This window comes from Podarcis bocagei, assembly GCF_964188305.1.
Source record: "Podarcis bocagei genome assembly, chromosome: 8".
Classification (NCBI taxonomy): domain Eukaryota; kingdom Metazoa; phylum Chordata; class Lepidosauria; order Squamata; family Lacertidae; genus Podarcis; species Podarcis bocagei.
The window spans coordinates 60,433,591-60,453,170 of NC_138133.1; the positions used below are offsets into that span (position 1 = coordinate 60,433,591).

A 19,580-nucleotide genomic window follows, 5' to 3' on the forward strand; every position below is an offset into this window, starting at 1 on the left:
AGACAGGCAAGGGTGTTGCTAATTTCCCACTCCTCGATTGGCTACTTCTCTCTTCCTGGTTATTTCCCCCCTTGTTTTACTGTGACATTAGCTCTCTGAGAGGCTGCTTGAAGACAGGGTGGAAACTGGTGCAGAGCCCAGCAGCCATGGTACTGGTAGGTCCCACTGGCTGGACACACATTATACCTGCTGGTTCCTTACAGGGCCTATTTTAAGATACCGGTACTTCTGTCAACCTATAAAGCCCTAAATGGTTTGGTATCCCTGTTGGTGCTTGCTAGGGCTTATGGGAGTTGTAGTCCCAAGCATCTGGAGGGCATCATGTTAACAAAAGCTTTTTTTTAAAAATAATAATAATAATATTTATTACTTTTATAGATTACAAAAAGAGAGAAAAAAAAGCAAAAGAGAAAAAACAAAAGAAAAAGAAAAAAAAACAAAGAGAGAGGAAAAACACACACAATACAATACAATATATAAACAATACAAAACACAACCTAAACTCAAAACTAAACACATTAAGCTAAACTAAACAAACCCCACTCCCCAAAACAAAAACAATTTAAAAACATACATCCTCTCTTTTCCATACTCTATCTTTCGTTCCCTTGTTTCCTCGACCTCCTCACACCTCCCTTTTTGTGTTCCACTTCTATTAATTGTTTCAGCAAATCCTTTCCATCTTTCTCCATTTTCTGTAATATTGTAAATAACGTATTATTTTAACCTTATTTTCCATTAAAACAAAATTACTTATATGTGCTTAACTCCTTATAACATTTCTGTTCAGCCCATAAAAAATAAAAAATAAAAATCATTCCACCATTTTTCTATCACTCATTAGTTTTACCATAAGTCTATATAAAAACTTTAAATTTTCCAATCTTCTTCCACCATCTCCTCTCCCAGGTTTCGGATTCTGGCAGTCCTTTCCGTCAATTCCATAAAGTCCATCAACCTGGTGATCTTATGTCCGAGGCTCTTAACTCTTTTCCAAGTCCCTTCTGCAGGTCTTCTTCATTTTCTTTAATGCTAAAGAACCAATCTCGGGGAAATTCCAACCTGTCAATCCTTTTCTTCCTTCTGAACAAATCAGCTGAATTTCCATAGTTAAAACTACAGTCCATAAAGTATTTCCGGATATATTTCAAAATTCCTCCAATTCCAAAGGCCCCCAAAACTTCAATCTCCTCCAGGCCCGAGTCCATGTCCCAAAAGTCAGTTAATCCCTGCATAGAGGGCTCTTTCCAACTTTCCTTCTTTAATCCAAACCGGGATCCATTCCTCAGGGTCTGGCTTTTCCTGGATTCAATCATAGAAGGCCTCAATTTATAATCTCCAATTTGCTTCTGTAAATCCACAGATCTCACTTGTATTATTTTATGTTGAACAACACCTGCATTCTCCTTCTCCTCCTTCTCCTCCACCATTTGTCCTGCCAAAATGGGTTCCTGTACCAAGTCCTGAATTATTTCTGTGTTAGTGTTCGCTTTTTGACTCAAGTTGGTCACTTTCTGTTCCAAATTATCAACTTTGAGAGTCATATCATCCATCTTCTTATGAAGCTGTGGCTGCGAACAGCTTATCTTACATAAAACAGTCACAATGGCCTCTCCTGTCAACATTTTGAAATAGTCCAAGGTCACTCTCTGGTTCCCAAACTCCTTTTCTGCAGCTGGAAATTCCCCAGTTACAGTCCTGTTACAGTTTCAAAAGCTCCCTCTAGAGGGAAACAGTCTCCACTTGTATCAGTTCTTTCAAGCACAATTTCAAACATTAAAGATAAAATTTCAGTTACTTTTCCTCTTTTTTTTAAAACGCAGAAAGGGACAATGGAAACAGTATCTTACTCTTGTTTAGCTAGCTGTCAAATCCGTTCTGTCAAAAGCACTCTCTCCAAACGTCATCTGGCAGCCCGTTCCCAGGTTCAGAGCAGTGGTAATTTGATTTTTTCACTCTCTCCTGCAGGCTCACTAGATCCAAAATTTCCCCCTCTTCTCCTGCTTCCAAAGGGGGTTTTGTAACTTTAAACTGGTGGAAATTTGATCCTTTGCCAAAAGCTTTCAAAGGCTTTACTTGTAACGTCTTTGCTTCAGTCTATTTACAAAAACGGGAGGTGGACTTCCTGTTTATAACCTTCCCGTTTCAGTGCCAAATTGAAGTATTTAAAAATCCAATTTTCTGTTTACTCACGAGTAGTTGTTTAAAATCCAATTGTCCACAGGAAAAAGTCAGCGCTCTCTGGCAACAGCAATGTGGCTTCACTCCGTGAAAGAAGCAGTCGATTCAAAGCACCGCGCCACTCACCCCACGTCGCTCCGGATCCCCAAAACAGGGTTTCCCCTCGAGTAGGGGAGGCGCAAAGGTGCCAGCGGAATCCCACGCCCACAGGCTTCTCCCGCCTGTGGTTTTTAATGGGTCTCCGCCTCGCTGTGGCGGTTCAGACCATGTTTTTCACGGAGCAGGTTCCTCCCGATCGGAGGAAATCTGCCATTGCCAGAGGCGCCAACCCGGAAGTTGCGCCAACCCAGAAGTCCATGTTAACAAAAGCTAGGCAAACATACTATATTAAGCTTCCCAAAGAGGTGGCGTGTTGATGTGTCGTTTATATACGATTCAGCTTTTCTTCCAAGGAACTCAATATACAGTATTGGAGGGTCCTTTCCCCTTCCCCATTATAGCTTCACAACAGCCCTGCAAAGGCCTGAGAGACAGTGTGACTGGTGCAGGGTCATCCGGTGGCTTGTATAACTGAGTACGGTTGACTTTATGTGTGAGAATGGTTGTGACTGTGTCATCTTGGTGTCACAGCAGCCATCCAAATCATCTCAGTTCCCTTGAACAGAAGCACATACTACAGTGGTACCTCGGGTTAAGTACTTAATTCGTTCCGGAGGTCCGTACTTAACCTGAAACTGTTCTTAACCTGAAGCACCACTTTAGCTAATGGGGCTTCCTGCTGCTGCTGCGCCGCCGGAGCACGATTTCTGTTCTCATCCCGAAGCAAAGTTCTTAACCTGAAGCACTATTTCTGGGTTAGCGGAGTCTGTAACCTGAAGCGTATGTAACCTGAACCGTATGTAACCCGAGGTGCCACTGTATATGGTGGATCTGCATGGCTGCAGACTAAGGCCACCCAAAAAGACCTCAAGGGTTGCATGTGGCCCTCGGGATAGGCATTGGACCACCCTGGTTTAGTGTAACCAGGTACATTTGACACATTGTGTGTTGGCGCACAGGTGTGTAGAAAATATTTGTGTAGCTGCAATATTTCTCCATTTTGAGTCATTCATTTTACAATATGAAACAACCAGGGGCGTCTTGCCCATAGGGGCACCAGGGTGCCAAGTTCTGGAGGGTACCAGGGAAGAGGCTGGGCGTGGTGCCTCCTGACATCAGCTCACTGCCCTTGTCCGCCTAGCATCGTGCCCGGAGCCTCTGCCTCTTCCCCACTGGAGAAGCCACCCTCTAGCTGCTGCCCGCCCCCTCCAGCCCTGCAAAGCTGCCGGCAGCGCCGTAAAAAGGTCGGCAACTCTGGGAAAGGGGGGGCGCCGGAGGGATATTTGCACCACGGCGTGGGATATACTTAAGATGGCCCTGGAAACAACATTCTTTTTAGAAAGATTTCGCTGCTTTCCCTTATCAGTCTGTGGGGCTTTCCAATGTCAGGACACTTCGGTAGGTGGAGACTTCTCAGAACAGAGAGCTTATCAGTGTTTGCTTAGGATCTATTGCCCCCCCCTTTTGCCATAAAAAGAGCTATATTGCCTATAGGTGCCATAAACCTTAAGATCAAACTTTTCTCAAGCAAGTTTGAATACAGATCCTCTGCGAAAACAACAGGAGTCAGGACATTTCTTCAGCAGAGCACTTCCAGTCTCCCAGCTCCTCTGGTGGCAGTAGTTATCATTACCATGCTAATTGTAGCAGTTTCGCTACAACAGTGAGATACCGCTGTGCTGCTTATTAGGAGAAAAATAGCTTGCACAGATAGATTTGATAGAGCTATCTATTGCAAACATAACAAAATTCAGATAGTCATATAAGCAATAGACTAATAAAAGTATATCATATTAATAACTATAAAGTAAAATTAAACACTATTCATAATAAAATTTAGCAATAAAAATATAAGAACATAATCCAGATAACTAAAAGAATCCATCATCATCATAATAAACTCCAAATCTAAATATTGACCCCAGTAAAATGTATGTGTATTGTTTCTTTCTGTGAGCTGTAAAACTTAATTGATCTGATTTTTTAAAAAAGCTTTAGATTGAATGAACTTTTATTTTAAACATGCAGACTTCTAAAAAAATAATAAAAACAAACCCAAATATGTTATTTTTATATGCATACTAAAAAACTGGAAGCGGCAATTGCCATTTTAGAACAGGCATTTGATCTGTGCTTTCGTAGAATAAGGAGTGTCTCTTTTCATCCTATGGGTAATGGCTATTTCTTGCATATCTGCACCAACCCCTCATGCTGCGCTCTTGCCTTGTTGAAATGATCTTCATATTGTGTGGGAGACACAGCAGAACTGCCCCATCCCACAGCACAAAGGTGACACACCAGATCACATGGGAAGGGCTCATGTCAGAAACATGACAAAATGGTTTTAAAGTGCCCAGGAATGGCTTGATCACAAGCCACCTCAGGTGGTAGAAGCTGGAGAGCAACAGAACGTGTGTGCCATAAGGCCTGCCCCAGCCAACAAGCTAGCTCCCCGACCACAGGTGTGGTGGAAGACATTGCCTTGTCCCCAGTGCTGAAGTAACATTCAGTTGCCAGTCCGATCAGTTTTCTACGCGTGGAGTGGGCAGCGGGGAGACAAAACTTGTACAGGCGGCAAAATTCCCTGAGCGAAACTGGACAAGTACGTGAATTCTAATGATTCTACATTAGAGAAAAGTTCCCTAGAACTTCTGGGCTGAGGTGGGTGAGGGAAAACTGGTTGTGTGATGCTCTCCTTAGCCACAGGCATTGCCTGGTACGAAGGTCTGTCATTAAGAAGCACGGCTAAATAAACAGGTTGGGATAGGATTACTTTAGTGCCCTTCCCTTCACTTTATGCCATTTTATTGTCCTACTAATGGTTATTAGATTAGGTGTATAAGAGCTATATGCGGTGGAAGAAATATGCAAGAAAGTAAATGTTTCCCACAGAGAGTCTAGCTTCTCTGTATTTGATGGAGAGACTAATTTACCTTGCATAGATAAGTGATGGTATTGGAGGTGGGTTTGAAACCCGGTCCATTCCATGCTTTTATTATGCTCAGGGCTGTGCAGCCATTATTTGTAATGTAAACTTATAGAGGCCCCCTTGGGTGAAAGGCTGTTATTACAGCCAGTGTTTTTGTTTTTAAGATTTACCCATTTTTGATCCGTGTGCTGCGAAAGTGCTCGGTATTGAATTGTATATTATTTTAATTTCTAAATACAGTCCTTCGTGCCATTGTGGATATTTCCAAAATAAATCTGGGAGATTGGATTAGGAACAGTACTCCCAGGGAGAAAGAACAATGATGGCCTACAGTAATTTTTGTTTTCTATCTTGCATTTGCTTCAGGCGATGATAATAATAATAATAAAAATAATAATAAAAAAGAGGAAGCTGTGGATGCATAGTCAAGTTCTTTTTTTGGAGAGGGAGGGGGTGCACAACCTACCTAAAGTTAGGCCATTAAATTAGATTTTATTAAGAGACAGTGTAGCCTACATTAGGATGTCTGAGATGCATACAAAATGACCTGATTTGCATCTCGCTGGCTAATTTGCAGATCTGAACATCTCTAAAAATTGGACTTTGCACTTCTCCAAATGTGGGAGTGCAATTCTTGGCTTAAAAAAAGTATCAAAGTGCATTTAAAGTGCATGGTTTTTCAAATAAAATAATTTAGAAACATTTTGACAAAACGCATTGTGAAATGGATATTTTAAATAAATAAAGTAAAATATATATGTTTAAATGATTTTTTTTGACGTGGATTTTCTTTTCTTTTTCAAACAAAAGTAAGCCATAGATGTGGGAATAGAATGAAATAGACTGAGTGAATGCATATGAAAGTAATATGGAACAGAAGCAACCTGGTTTGTCCAGTCTAGATAACATTCAACAATTTCACTGGTGGACTTATAGAGTGAGATCCATGTAGGTTAGACAGTGGTACCTCTGGTTACGTACTTAATTCTTTCCAGAGGTCTGTTCTTAACCTGAAACTGTTCTTAACCTGAAGCACCACTTTAGCTAATGGGGCCTCCCACTGCCACCGCTCCGCCGCCACGCCATTTCTGTTCTCATCCTGAAGCAAAGTTCTTAACCCAAGGTACTATTTCTGGGTTAGTGGAGTCTGTGACCTGAAGCGTATGTAACCCGAGGTACCACTGTAACTAAAGATAAATGGCAAAACCCAGTGTATTTTAAGACAAGTTATCGTGATTTTTTCCCTGTGTGTGTGTGTGAGTGTGTGTGCGCGCGTGCAAATATATAGGGCCAGATTCAACTAAACAGTTGCGCTTGCGAAAACCAGTACAATGGCTTTCTTCCCTCCTCTCCCCTCTGTGCATCGCAAGCTTGCCCCCAACACAGGGAGGAGAGGGGAGACCATTCCATCAGGCATGCAATGCCGGAGCAATCTCCCAACACTGCTTAGCATTCCAACCATAATTCCTGACTTGAGCAGTGTTACCAACAGAGAATGAATTGCTTTCTGACATTTTTTATAGCATAAGTGGCTATGGCATACACACGTAGTATAGGTCTACTTCATTATTCTTAACACTAGTCACTCAGAGTATAGGACTAGCGACTGCCCAGTAAGGATGTACAGTGGTACCTCAGGTTACATACGCTTCAGGTTACATACTCCGCTAACCCAGAATTAGTGCTTCAGGTTAAGAACTTTGTTTCAGGATGAGAACAGAAATCGGGCTACGGCGGCGCGGCGGCAGCGGGAGGCCCCATTAGCTGAAGTGGTGCTACAGGTTAAGAATAGTTTCAGGTTAAGTACGGACCTCTGGAATGAATTAAGTACTTAACCTGAGGTACCACTGTTCGAAGGCATTGATTTATCTTCCGACCTGTGTTTGTCACATGCAGTGATGCTTCTATTGCACCACAGTTTGGCTTCTGACGATACGGTTGGTCACCTCACTGTGATGGCAAGTTGCCTAGATAATTTATTACATTACGTTGTTCTGCACAATTCATTTCAGTGCAAAGGAAAAGCTATGCAAATGTGGGGAAAGGGATTCATCAATTACCGTATTTTTCGCTCTATAACACACACCCGACCATAACACGCACGTAGTTTTTAGAGGAGGAAAATCCGTAGGCATGCCACCCGTAGGCATTCCCTCCATAACACGCACAGACATTTCCCCTTACTTTTTAGGAGGAAAAAAGTGAGTGTTATGGTGCAAAAAATACGGTACATATTGTTTTCAAACTGAAAACAACAGGGACTAACAATTGTGTTCACTGCACCGATTTTTGTTAGACATCAGATGGAAAAGGAGACATCAGCAATCTCTGCTCCCATTTCTATCATAATTCCCTGATAGCCGTAGTGACCAGAGATGCAAATTTTCCTGAGGAATAGTCAAATGGTCTGAAACACAGAGGATGGGGAGGATGCTTCCTTTGATCTCCTTATCTAGTGAGTAGAGGTTTGGAAATTGAAGGCCTGGATTCGAGTTCTACATCATAGACTCATTGCCTGAGCTTGACCAAGGGGCTGTGCTTCACTCCTTGTTCCTCATGTCATCATTGCTCCCATTTTACACATGTTTTACAAGTTGTTATGAGAATAAACACAGAAGAGCTTGGAAACTGTTTCGGAAACCAAAATAATTTTACAGTTTCTTAATAGTAACAGCTGCCCTATATACAGCCTGATCCTAAGTACTTTGGATACAATCCACTGCAGGTCAGAAATGCCGCTGAAATAGATTACAGCTCTCAGCTGCAATGTGGGAGTAAAGAATGCCGTGTGGTAAAGATCAGGTTTGCATGATGAACTAATTGGCTTAATAGGGTTTGAGTTAGCTTTATGTGGATTGCAGTCCTTGTGAAGAAAGATTTTCCATTAAAATCACTGCAATTTACCATTAGGTACATGAAGTGCCAATCTAAATGAAGACAAATTAAAATTTTCTCCTTGCACCTATGGTAATCACCAGTCCTCAGCATCTATTAATACTTTTTCATGTGTTTACTAAGGATGGTCCAGATGGTCCAGGAATTCTAATGAAATAAGCCAGATCTCATGGTCACAGCTAGCTGAGATTATCACAGAACAATCAACCCCCACCCCACCTCTGGGTTTGCTGCAGGCTGTGTGTGGATTGGAAGGAGGTTTCCCTTCACACAGCTCTGCCAGTTAACTGCTACCAAGCAAGTGATCACTCTGCCGATGTGGAGCTTCCCTTTTTCAGGGGTGTACTTTGTTTCAGAAGTTGCAAATTAGGTAAATTCACATTAGAATGCCAGCCAAACCATTTTTCACCACCACTCCAGGGTCAGTGTTATCCAGACAAGTCCCAGTTTGCATGGTTATCAAGAGTTTCCAACGATTGCTTTCTGTTGGAAAGCTCTGAAGAATGTAAGGCAAGGAAAGCTGAAGGGGGAAAAATGGTAAGAGTGATGTCAGAGAAGGAAACCTCCACTCTGATGTACAAGGATGCTGCGTTCATGATCAGAGGACAACAGGCCAGCCCGCTCCCTGCAATGTTGTGGTGCTTCTTCCCTATACAGGGCTGCAGTTGATGTGCGCCATATAATTACAGGCAAGCATTTATGGCTATTGTTAAATCAGATGCTATGCTTTGGAATGGGAAAAGGGCAGAGGCAATGAGAGAGATTCATCGTCACTTCTAAAGTCATTGGGATTAGAAGCAGGCATTTCTAGCTTGAGAACAGCATGGGAAACCCTGACTCACAGCATCTGGAACACAGAGTATTCATTTCAACAATTCCTGTAGCCTCGTAGGTTCATGACCTATACAGAGATCTTTAGACCTCTGGCTATGTTTTCCCAGTTTGGCTGGGGCACCACAGGGCAGATAGATGTAGCTCTGGAAGTAGAGCGCGTGTCGCCGTCTCCGAGATCTGAGATGGTTGGATCAAATACCTGCTGTCTCTGATTACAATCCTTTGAAAAAACAGTCACCCCCCCCTCTCATCTGTGGTATGTCAGCACAGAAGAGGCCTTTTGTCTCTTTCCCCCTTTCAAAGCTTTACGGGTTATATTTTAGGACATAACCCCAACCCCCACTTTTCTCCCTAGTAGAAGGAAATCAGGAGACACAAACAACGTTTTTGCCCTTTAGATTTTGTGTGCACCTGATTGTATAGCCCAGAATTAGTGCTAAGCAAATGGCAGGCCCACAAACTTGGGTATAGTGGGGCTGTGCTCAGCTTGGTGGTTCAAAAATTGTGCAGGGATGCTACAGAACGAGATACCACAATATTTTAGCTATGATTTGTCACATGGCAACAAATCTCAAGAAGGCTGAAAAAAACCAAGGATGGAGAAAGCTAATAAGAACATAAGAGCCTGCTGGATCAGGCCAATCATCCCTCTAGTCCAGTATCCTGTTCTCATTGGCCAACCAGACGCCTGTGGGAAACCAGCAAGCTCTTCTCTTTGGCGATCACTCATAGCTGAGTAAGATTGTCTTCCGTAAACATGGTTTTAACAATGAGTCTGTAAATGACTGTGGAGGCCAATTCTGGATCCACATGTCCTTCCACAGTGGGGACATTGGTTTCCAGGCGGGAGATGACCACGGTGTGTATTTGCCAAGCGTGCCTTCCTCTTAGCACGTTTCTCCCTTGTGTCCTGAGTTTGAGTGTCTTCAAAGCCCATAACATCTTTGGTAAAGGCTGTTCTCCAACTGGAGCCAGTTGTTTCCCAGTTGTCAGTGTTTATACTACATTTTTTTAGATTTGCCTTGAGACAGTCTTTAAACCTCTTTTGTTGACCACCAGCATTATGCTTTCCATTTTTAAGTTTGGAATAGAGTAGTTGCTTTGGAAGATGATAATCAGGCATTGGTTTCTAACTATTGTGTGCTTGAATCAACTGAGTGAGAAGCGCCATACTTAGTTGCTCTTTTGTGTATTGGAGCAGGGCGGAAGTGGTACAGGACAATTCAAGGCAAATCTATAATGTAGTTCATGCTTAGAATTCATTTTGATTTCCCCCCTCTCATTTCTAAAGCATTTAAATTGAGCAGCTCTTTAAACTTTTTTTTGGCAACTTTTTTCACTGAATATTCTAATATGGGACAAATTTCTTAACGGGTGTAGCTTTCTTTTGATTACAAAGCAAGTACGGTACAAACTGGTTCTTTGAACTGAGGCCATGTGAAAAAAGAACTAAGGTATTAGAGACCCCATCCTCTCCATAAATTGTTAAAGGAATTGCCACCAAGGGGTAGTCTCACAACAAACTACAAATACATTTTCAAAGAACGTCTTTTCATATTTAATGTACAAAGAGTTCACGTTTTCCTAGAAATGTCTGGCGGATTTTCTTTGAACTTAAGAAGTTGCTAACTTCTTCTGAATCTTGAGTTGCACCTTTGGCAAAGGCTCTTATATTTTCAAAGGTAAGAATCAAAGTAAAAAACCCCCAAAACTCTGGCATACATGATAGTGAAATCATCAGAGTTTAAGTTCGAAGGAACCCCAAGAGTCACCTATTCCGATGATTTGTGCTAGAGAACTCATACACCAAAACCGTTTCTTACAGATGCTTGCCTAACACCTGTTTGCAAAAACCCTGGAGATCAGGATTGTACCACCACCCTTAACAACTTAACCCAGCCCACCTGCCAGGTAATATGAGTTTCCTTTGCCTAACATTTAACTGAAAACCTTCCTTGTGGTATCGGAAGTGGCGGAGAGCAGATCTTTACTACCATATATATCTGGCAGCCTGAATGATGGAGTTAGCAATGGAAAGGCTTTTCAGAAGGAATGGAGTATTTAAAGACAAAGAAGAAGTTGGCTTGATGGCTATAGTGTGTAAGGGCCTGCCTGTTGCAATGGCCTTCACAGAACTTTCTTCTCCTTGAACTTGCAGCTGCCCAGTAGGACCATCCTTTTAATGCTTTCTTCTCACTCATACCTTCCTCTCCTTCCTGCATGATGTCCTGCCCCTTGACAGCCCCAGATATGTCTGGGCTGCTCAACTGACCTGGAGTGATTGGGACAGTCTCAACCCAACCTGATCAGGCTCAGAATCTGCTTCACAGCCCTAGGTACAACATATGATAGAGACAGGGAATGGAAATATATTTGTCCATCGCTGAACATCACTGGCAGACTATGCTTTGGGTATAGTATTGTCTTGGTATTTGAAGAGTGACTAGGGTTGCCTGTTCACGTGTGTGATGTCACCACACCTTGAGCCCAGCATTGCAGTGTGTGTGTGTGTAGGAGAAATGGTAATGAACTCACATGAACATAGTTCATGCTGTTAGTCCAATTATTCTCATTTATTCAGTTAGTTTAGGAATAGCCCATATTCTGTGTTGATTGGAATGGGGGACATTTTCCAGCTCAAGGGCTGCATTTGACCCTCAGGCCTGATTTTCCCCATCCCTGATGTAGATGGTCATCCTTTTCAGGTGTTACAGTTGGCTAGCCTGGCTCTTCAATTCCCGGACTCCAAATCTCAGCCTGGCACCCCTGAGAGCCCGGCGCCTGGGTGCCCCGCACCCCTAGGGCCTATGGGTAAGCTGGCCCTGTTTGCAGATTTAAAGTGGATAAAGGGCTTTGTTGCCTTAGAGCAACAAGTTGACTTAAAACAACAATAAAACCTTGACTTTTTAGGGTTTGAAAAGTGAAGATGAAATGTACTGAAGATGTGGGAAGATGTGTAAACACCCTAGAAGCAAATCAGGACAAATGCTCAATAAAGACTGGATCAAGTCTAACCTTTGCCTTGTGCAAGCAAATGAGAGTAATGCTCTAAGCAGGTTCTCTGGAAAGCCCTAGAACTCCCTAATAGGGAAACTTTATATAAAGCATAGGACACGACTGTATTCTGAAGCAAGATATCCTCAGTCCCAAATATACCTTCTCTTGGTTGAGCAGAGACCATATTTCATGTTAATTTGAGACATGTACATTGCAGGCAACCTAAAACTTTGTTACCAACTTAATGACAAAAAGGAGACTAATTGTGCAGCCAAGCACATGTATTGAAATTCTTATCTCAGTGATGTGCCAACACACATACCCCTTGGGAAGCATTAAGCAGTTAGTCATGGCTCCTTTGAGCAAGAATCTGCTGTGTCAGTTTAGCTTCTAGTTAAAATGTAAAGCTGTCTTGAGTAGGCTGAAAAATAACAGATCCCACTGTCCCTGATGATTTGCATAGACTATACTAGAGGTACATAATAATTAGTAGGGGTAGAGAAACTTAGATTGGATTTTTGAAACACATTTACCAGCTACTTATTGCAAAAGAATGATTGAATTAGTTTGATTTAATGTGGCTAGCTTGATGTTCCTAAGTGAGGTGTGTGAGTCTGTGTCACATAAAGAATCCAACGACTGATATCTCATCACTCCATGACCAGCTTGGTGTAAACATGCAGCAGGATGAGTTGGTAGCGTAGACTATGCCACTTTAGAGTACAGGTAGAGGATAACATTTTTTAATGCCTCACTTTGTTTAAAAACTCAGTTCAAATACAAAACAAGTATAGTAGGTTAAAGGCTAGGATAGAACATATTCCCTTAAAATACTAATTTGTGGGGGTTAGGATTTTTTTGTGGGGGTCACGTAGGGAAGTGTGCAGGATTAATATATCCCCGTCAGTAATCTGAAGTGGGTCAGTTCAATCTACCATCTCATTCTCACCGCCCCCCTTTGTTGTAGGGTGGACCAGGGTTTGCCAGCCTGCCTGAAAGCTACTGACCTGTCTGGTTTGTGGGATCCTTACCACCATTACTGAAAGGGTGGTGAGACAAAACCCACTTTTTCTGCCCCTGGCTTGTTTTCCATGAAATAATTGTTATTTGGAATTGCTTTCCTCATGCCTGCAGAAACCCACCAAGCACAGAAGAGACCCAGTCACCTAACAACTACATGTTGGTAGGAGAAATCCAAGTTGTGGCCCTAAAGTGTTGCTATGCCATGTCAGCTTGAAAAATGATCATATGGAAAGGTCTCAATAGACAAACCTCCACTAGAGGAGCACTGAAGAGAAAGCAGATGGAAAACTGGGATTAAAAATGTGGCACCCTCTTCCATTTTCTATTATGTTATCAAGCTCCAGTCTTGGTTTTTAGCATTCTGCCTCCCTTTTCAAGGGCAAAAAACCCCAAGCAAACAGTAATTCTCCAATAAAGAGAGCCGTTTTATGAATGTATGTGTTTCTCAAGGTAAATGAGGATAAGATGTGTATAAAACTTATCTAATCATCTACATAAAATGTTTATGATCAAACATGAGCCAAAGTTTTCCATGAAAGATTATTAACGAAGTACTAATTGCCTAACTATTCTTCAACAAGGAGGTTTTTTTATCATATAAAAACCAACCACAGCATGACATTTATCTTACATGTGAACTCTCTCCTATTTCCTCCCCTTTTTTTCACTCTATCTTCCCTCAGTTTTTCTGTCTCCTAAATTGGAAAAAGAATAAGTTACTTGACTTAAGCAATATTTAACTAACTGCACTAGTCACATGTCATTTAACTGTAACTCAGCAAATCTCCACCTGATGATTGCGAATCTATACCCTAGAACACTTTGTCTTCTAGAAAATGAAAATATTACCACCATCTTGATCATATAAACACAGCAGAAATCGAAACACATGTTAACACCCCCTCCCCATTTCTGTTACTCACATACAGTACTTAACCTCACTTTCAAAGTGATCTCAGTCTCATCCTCACCTTTTAAAATTGCTCTTTGTCAATTTATAAATGATCACATTAGTTGACACAGCTATGAGATTATTGTTTGCAGCCCTAATTTACACATCCCCAGGGGATCGCTTGCAGAAACTTTCCTACATTCAAAATATAATGATAAAACACCAAGAGTACACAGCTATCGTTTTAGGGACTGGATGCACTCAGGCAATGCATTTGTTGTTCATAGTCCACACATGTGTCTGGTTTCAAGCTATTCTGGTTCCTATTCATTCACATGGTGTAGAAGTAACTACAACCTGAGTGGTCAAAACAATGTTTTTTTGGGGGGAAATTCTGGCAGAATCCCTTGGAATAAGCCTCATTCGAACTCAATGAACTGAACTCATCTACTGGAATCCCATGTATATCACCTTCTATGATGAAAAGAAAAGTAGGATATAAATGGAAGAAAGTGAAATTATACACTGAGGAAGATTTGCTGTACAAAAAACCTTTAGTTAGTTAGTTAGTTAGTTTATTTTTATTTTTATACCCCGCCTTTCCCGGTTTAAAAACCGGGCTCAGGGCAGCTAACAGCAAATATAAAACATTGATTAAAATGCGACTTAAAAACAGAATCAAACAGCATAAAATACAACATAAAATGCAGCATCAATATCAATAAAATTCAAAAATTCAGGGGTGATTTTGGGGAAAAAACCCAAAACCCCAGTCAGTAGACATCAAATGATCACCAGGGCTAACTGGCCAAGTTGGTCCTATTAAGGCCAGCAAGGAGACCAGGGAATAATTTAAATGTGGGGTCCCAGAAAGGGTTTCTTCAGAGAAGAGAAAAGGGAAAAGGGAATAGAGGATCAGGCTAATTCAAATTGAAGGCCAGGCGGAATAGCTCTGTCTTACAGGGCCTGTGGAAGAAGATCAAGTCCTGCAGGGCCCTAGTCTCGTGGGACAGAGCATTCCACCAGGTCGGAGCCGTCACTGAAAAAGCCCTGGCCCTGGTGGAGGATAGACTGGCTTCCTTAGGGCCCAGGACTTTAAACTAGTATTATTCATGGACCTTAGGGTCCTCTGTGGGGCATACCAGGAGAGGAGGTCCCGTAAGTACGAGGGTCCTTGGCCTCATAGGGCTTTAAAGGTCAAAACCAGCCCCTTAAACCTGATCCTATACTCCACTGGGAGCCAGTGCAGCTGGTACAGCACTGGGTGAATGGTAAGGACCCTGTGAGGAGTCTTGCTGCAGCATTTTGCACCCGCTGGAGTTTCTGGGACTTGAAACTAAGGGCAGCCCCGTGTAGAGCGAGTTACAGTAGTCAAGCCTGTAGGTGACCATCACATGGATCACTATGGCCAGGTCGGGGTGGGAAAGGTCAGGGACTGACTGCTTGATATGGCGAAGATGGAAAAATATTTCAGGTGGTCATTAGTCCAAGTTGGCTAGCAAGTTGGCCACAATTCTATGTATGGTAGCCAGCAATGCTCCTGGGAACTAGCATAGTCACATGCTGACTATTTGAAGTTGTGAAGGTGTGAGAACAAGATGCTGGAGGAGGAGGAGAGGGAAGGTGTCAGGGACTGGGCAGAGAAGGAAGAGTGGTGGAGACCGCCTCCCCAGTCTGACCCTTCCAGGGAGGAGGAAGAGGAAGACAGTATAGATTTACAACAAGGGTTTGAGGGAGGTAGCAGCTCAGAGGAAGATGGGGAAAAGCTGGGAAATCATGGAAGAGCTGGAACAACACCCAGTTGATGTGTTGTCATTAGAAAGCATTCCAGACCCTCCATCTCCCAGAACCTGGCGAGCCTGAAAAGTAGGAGAGCAAAGAGCTCAAAGACAGAGGGCACGTAGCAGCACCTGTAGAAGTGATGAAGTGGGAGAGATGGGGGTGTGTGGAGATTCACTCGGGACAACACCATTATCCAAGAGGCTGGGTTCTATAGCCTCTCTGTGTAAGGACTGAAATAAAAAAGGACTGTAAGAAGCTTTTCCTTGTCTTTATAGTTTCCTGGGCAACCAGCCGGAAGCTGCTGACAGCATCCTGACAGAATTGTATTTAAGGGAAAGACAAATATTCTGAAAATTCACTCATCCACTGAAGATCAAGCCAATGTTCGGGGAATGCTTTTGTCCCACCTCATTTAAATTTAAGGAAATCATTGGGTTGATTACATCTTCCCAGTGCTAGTCTTCAATATAACCTGGACTACCAGTGACGCAGGTGGCGCTGTGGTCTAAACCACAGAGCCTAGGGCTTGCCAATCAGAAGGCCAGTGGTTCGAATCTCCGCGACAGGGTGAGCTCCCGTTGCTCGGTCCCAGCTCTTGCCAACCTAGCAGTTCGAAAACACGTCAAAGTGCAAGTAGATAAATAGGTACCGCTCTGGTGGGAAGGCAAACAGCATTTCTGTGCACTGCTCTGGTTCGCCAGAAGTAGCTTAGTCATGCTGGCCACATGACCCGGAAGCTGTACGCCGGCTCCCTTGGCCAGTAAAGCGAGATGAGCGCTACAACCCCAGAGTCGTTTGAAACTGGACCTAATGGTCAGGGGTCCCTTTACCTTTTACCAGTGATGAGAGAGTTAACTATTGGTGATTGATAGAGCATTGGTGAGGATTTGGCAGTCCCATAACAGTGACGTGAAAGAAATGTCTCATAAGTATGGTGGATATTTAAGGAAGAGAGAGAGTTTGATAGCTGTTTCACCGTGCAAATCTGAGAACTCACAGTGGCTGTTTGAATTGGGTTTTCATGAAGCTTTTTATAACCTTGATTTTTATTAGCGTGTTTTCTATTTTATATCCTGCTTTGAATGATCGAACTCTAATAGAAAACAGGACAATTAGCATGCCAAGGGAGCCTTGCAGATAGCACAGGAATGCTTTCTGATAGCATTCTTATCAGCTGGTAATGAGCGCAGAATCTTTTAAAAGTACAGTACAATAACTTGAACTGCCATCCTTCCTCTAAGGGTAAAACCATGAGTAATAAGAAAGACAAGGCTGTTGCCAGAAGTGGTGGCTCCATCTTGCACTTCTCTCTCTGTGTCTAGGGTAGTACCTTTTTAAATCCTCTTATCATTAAGCTGTGCCCTCTTCTGTTCGCCCTCTTGTGTCCTATCTGCATGATGCACCACTATGTGAGGCCCCTCTGGTTTTGTAGAAGAGCGTGCCTCAGGGATGAGCAACTTGTGACCCTACAAGTGTTGGACTACCACCCCCAACATCCTTGATCACTGGCCACGCTGGCTGAGGCTGATGGAAGTTGGAGCCTGACAACATTCGAAGGAGCACAGATTTCCCATTCCTTGGTGTAGATGACAAATGCGCATGCATATATATATATAATTAAAAGGTGTTTTATTTAAAGAGTAAATGACTAAAGGGCCTGTTATTGTTATTGTGTGTTTTTAAATCACCATGGAGGTTACACTTAGTTCAGATATTAAAATAGAAACCCTGCCCCCAGAACATGAATGCAATAAATATCACACAATTCTCTCTAAGCTAAATTAAAGTAATTGGTGGGAGCGGGGGCGGAAGGTCATGGATTTAAATCAGTGGTGTCCAAACTTTTTTCAAAAAGGGCCAGATTTGATGAAGTGAAGGGCCGTGGGGGCCAACCAAAGGGCCAACCAAAGTTGTGGATTTTAGGATTTTACCCCAAATTTGTTGAGCTTTTCTTAGGATTGAAGTTGTTGAGCTTCTTTTGGGATTGAAGTTGTTGAGGTTTTTTTTTAGGATTTTACCCCAGGAAATAAACTGCCACAGGGGCCAGATTAAACTGAGCGGTGAGCCAGATTAGGCCCCCGAAACGGAATTTGGACATGCCTGATTTAAATTGAAAACCAGAGCCAAGATGTCCAGTTCAAGCGATGGCCTACAAGCAGCTCTATGTATAGGTAATTTTTTTCAGAAGCCCCAAAGACTTCCTCTTTCTTCCACCAAAAGGAAACCAGGGAGCCAGGCCAGTGTTTAGATCTTCCCCACAAATGCCTAAGATGCCCCTGCCGGGTCCTTGTAACCCCCTCTCCTTTGCAGAAAGTGCACAACCAAACTAAGTCAACGCAGGAGGCTCCTTCAGCAGAGGCTCTGAAAGGGGACAGGGAGTCAGGGAAACAACTGCATACTTTTGAAATCAACTTTTGAGGCTGCTGCTGCTGCTAGAGTGTTAAGAGGGTCTATATAATGAGAGAAATTCTAGGCCAAGTGATTTTGCTGAATTAGTTACTTCCTATAACATCTCTCTCTCTCTCTCTCTCTCTCTCTCTCTCTCTCTCTCTCTCTCTCTCAGGATGACTTTATGTTTAGTTTAGACCTGACTTTTAATTATAGCACCTGGAGCTGATCTTTTAAATTAAAAATCCAGATTTATAGAAAAATCAATGGCAATTGTAAAAAAAGGGAAAACTTCTCAAAGCTTACTTTATCTCTTCTGCTGCTGTTCCCAGGAGGAGCTTTGAATTGAATGCAGCTTTCATATTGAATCCTGAGGGATCCTAGACCACTTGGCAAGGAACTCAAGAAAAGTTTTGTTCAGCTGCTATAAGCCTTTCAAGTGAAGATTTGCTTTCGTAGTTTATTTCGAGGAAATCTTAAAAATGCTGTTTGAAAAAGCAATTAATAAAGTTTTGAGAAGGATACTGGGGAGAGAAAACGTACACAAAACCACACATACGCAATGCACACAGAAAATAGTATTAGGACAACATTCTCAATCCTGACACTTCTTGGCATGAAACATTTTAATGCTTGAGATTGTAATCCTGACAGCTTGGTAAAAGTCCCAGAAATCATAATAGTTTCTTCTCTTCTGCTTCATGGTGCGCCAAGAACATTTGCAGTTATATTGATCACTGCGTGAAAGTCTTTAAAGTGGAAAGTGGGGGGAAGGCATGGCATGGCATCTCCTTTTCTGATATTTGGTTTAGAACAAGATGTTTTATTTAGAAACAAATGTTGCTGCTGTATGAAAACCACATTTGAAGGCTTCTTAAATAAAACCCTAACCTTTCCCAGCCCTACCTAGAGATGGGACCTTCTTCAGGCAAAGGAAATGCTCTACCACAGAGCTAAATCCTGTTCTGTACACACTTCAGTCCTTCCGTATCTGTTTTGAGATTTGACAACTGGAATCACAAACACACTCCTGGATCTGTAAGTTTAAATATGCTCAGGCCTGTGGGATTCTAACAAAAGCCTGAAGGCCAGAAATACATTACATTATCACAAACCACACATGAGTAAGAACACTAGTATTCAGGGCTTGTAATTTGCCCATAACCTAATTCTTAAGCAGATTTCCAATTATTAAAAAACTGAAATATATCTATACCTGTAAATAAAATAGGAATGAGTGGAGAAAGATTGGGACATGGGAATGTGTTGCATCTGCTGAACACGGGCTCAGGTCCCCATAGCTGTTACGGTCAAATGGGATCTCAGAGCCGTAGAAAGAACTTTTATGAGTCTCCTGAGGGAGTAAGACAGAAATGGTGCTTTCCCCCTCCACCGCCTCCTGGGTTCCAGGCAAGAGGAGATAAGTACTATAAGCTACTCAGAAGAAAAGAGTCTAATTGGCTATTGATTCCATGGATTTAAAGTTAGATGGAACATGGCTTGAGATATTTATTTTTAGAAGTACATCGAATGGTTTTCCATTCCTTGCCATAGAGTTTC

At 42.3% G+C, this 19,580-nt stretch overlaps 1 protein-coding gene across 2 annotated transcripts in view; it reads left to right on the top strand.

Moving 5' to 3' along the window:
- The window catches only part of HNF4G (hepatocyte nuclear factor 4 gamma), a 68,323-nt gene that overhangs the window by 15,520 nt on the left and 33,223 nt on the right, over window positions 1-19,580 (top strand). The window contains exon 2 of one of the 2 annotated variants that reach the window (XM_081204779.1): window positions 10,764-10,849. The exons of the other annotated variant lie outside the window; for it this stretch is intronic. The gene's annotated coding sequence lies outside the window, so the exon portion shown is untranslated. The remainder of the gene's footprint in view (window positions 1-10,763; window positions 10,850-19,580) is intronic. 2 annotated transcript variants of the gene reach the window in all.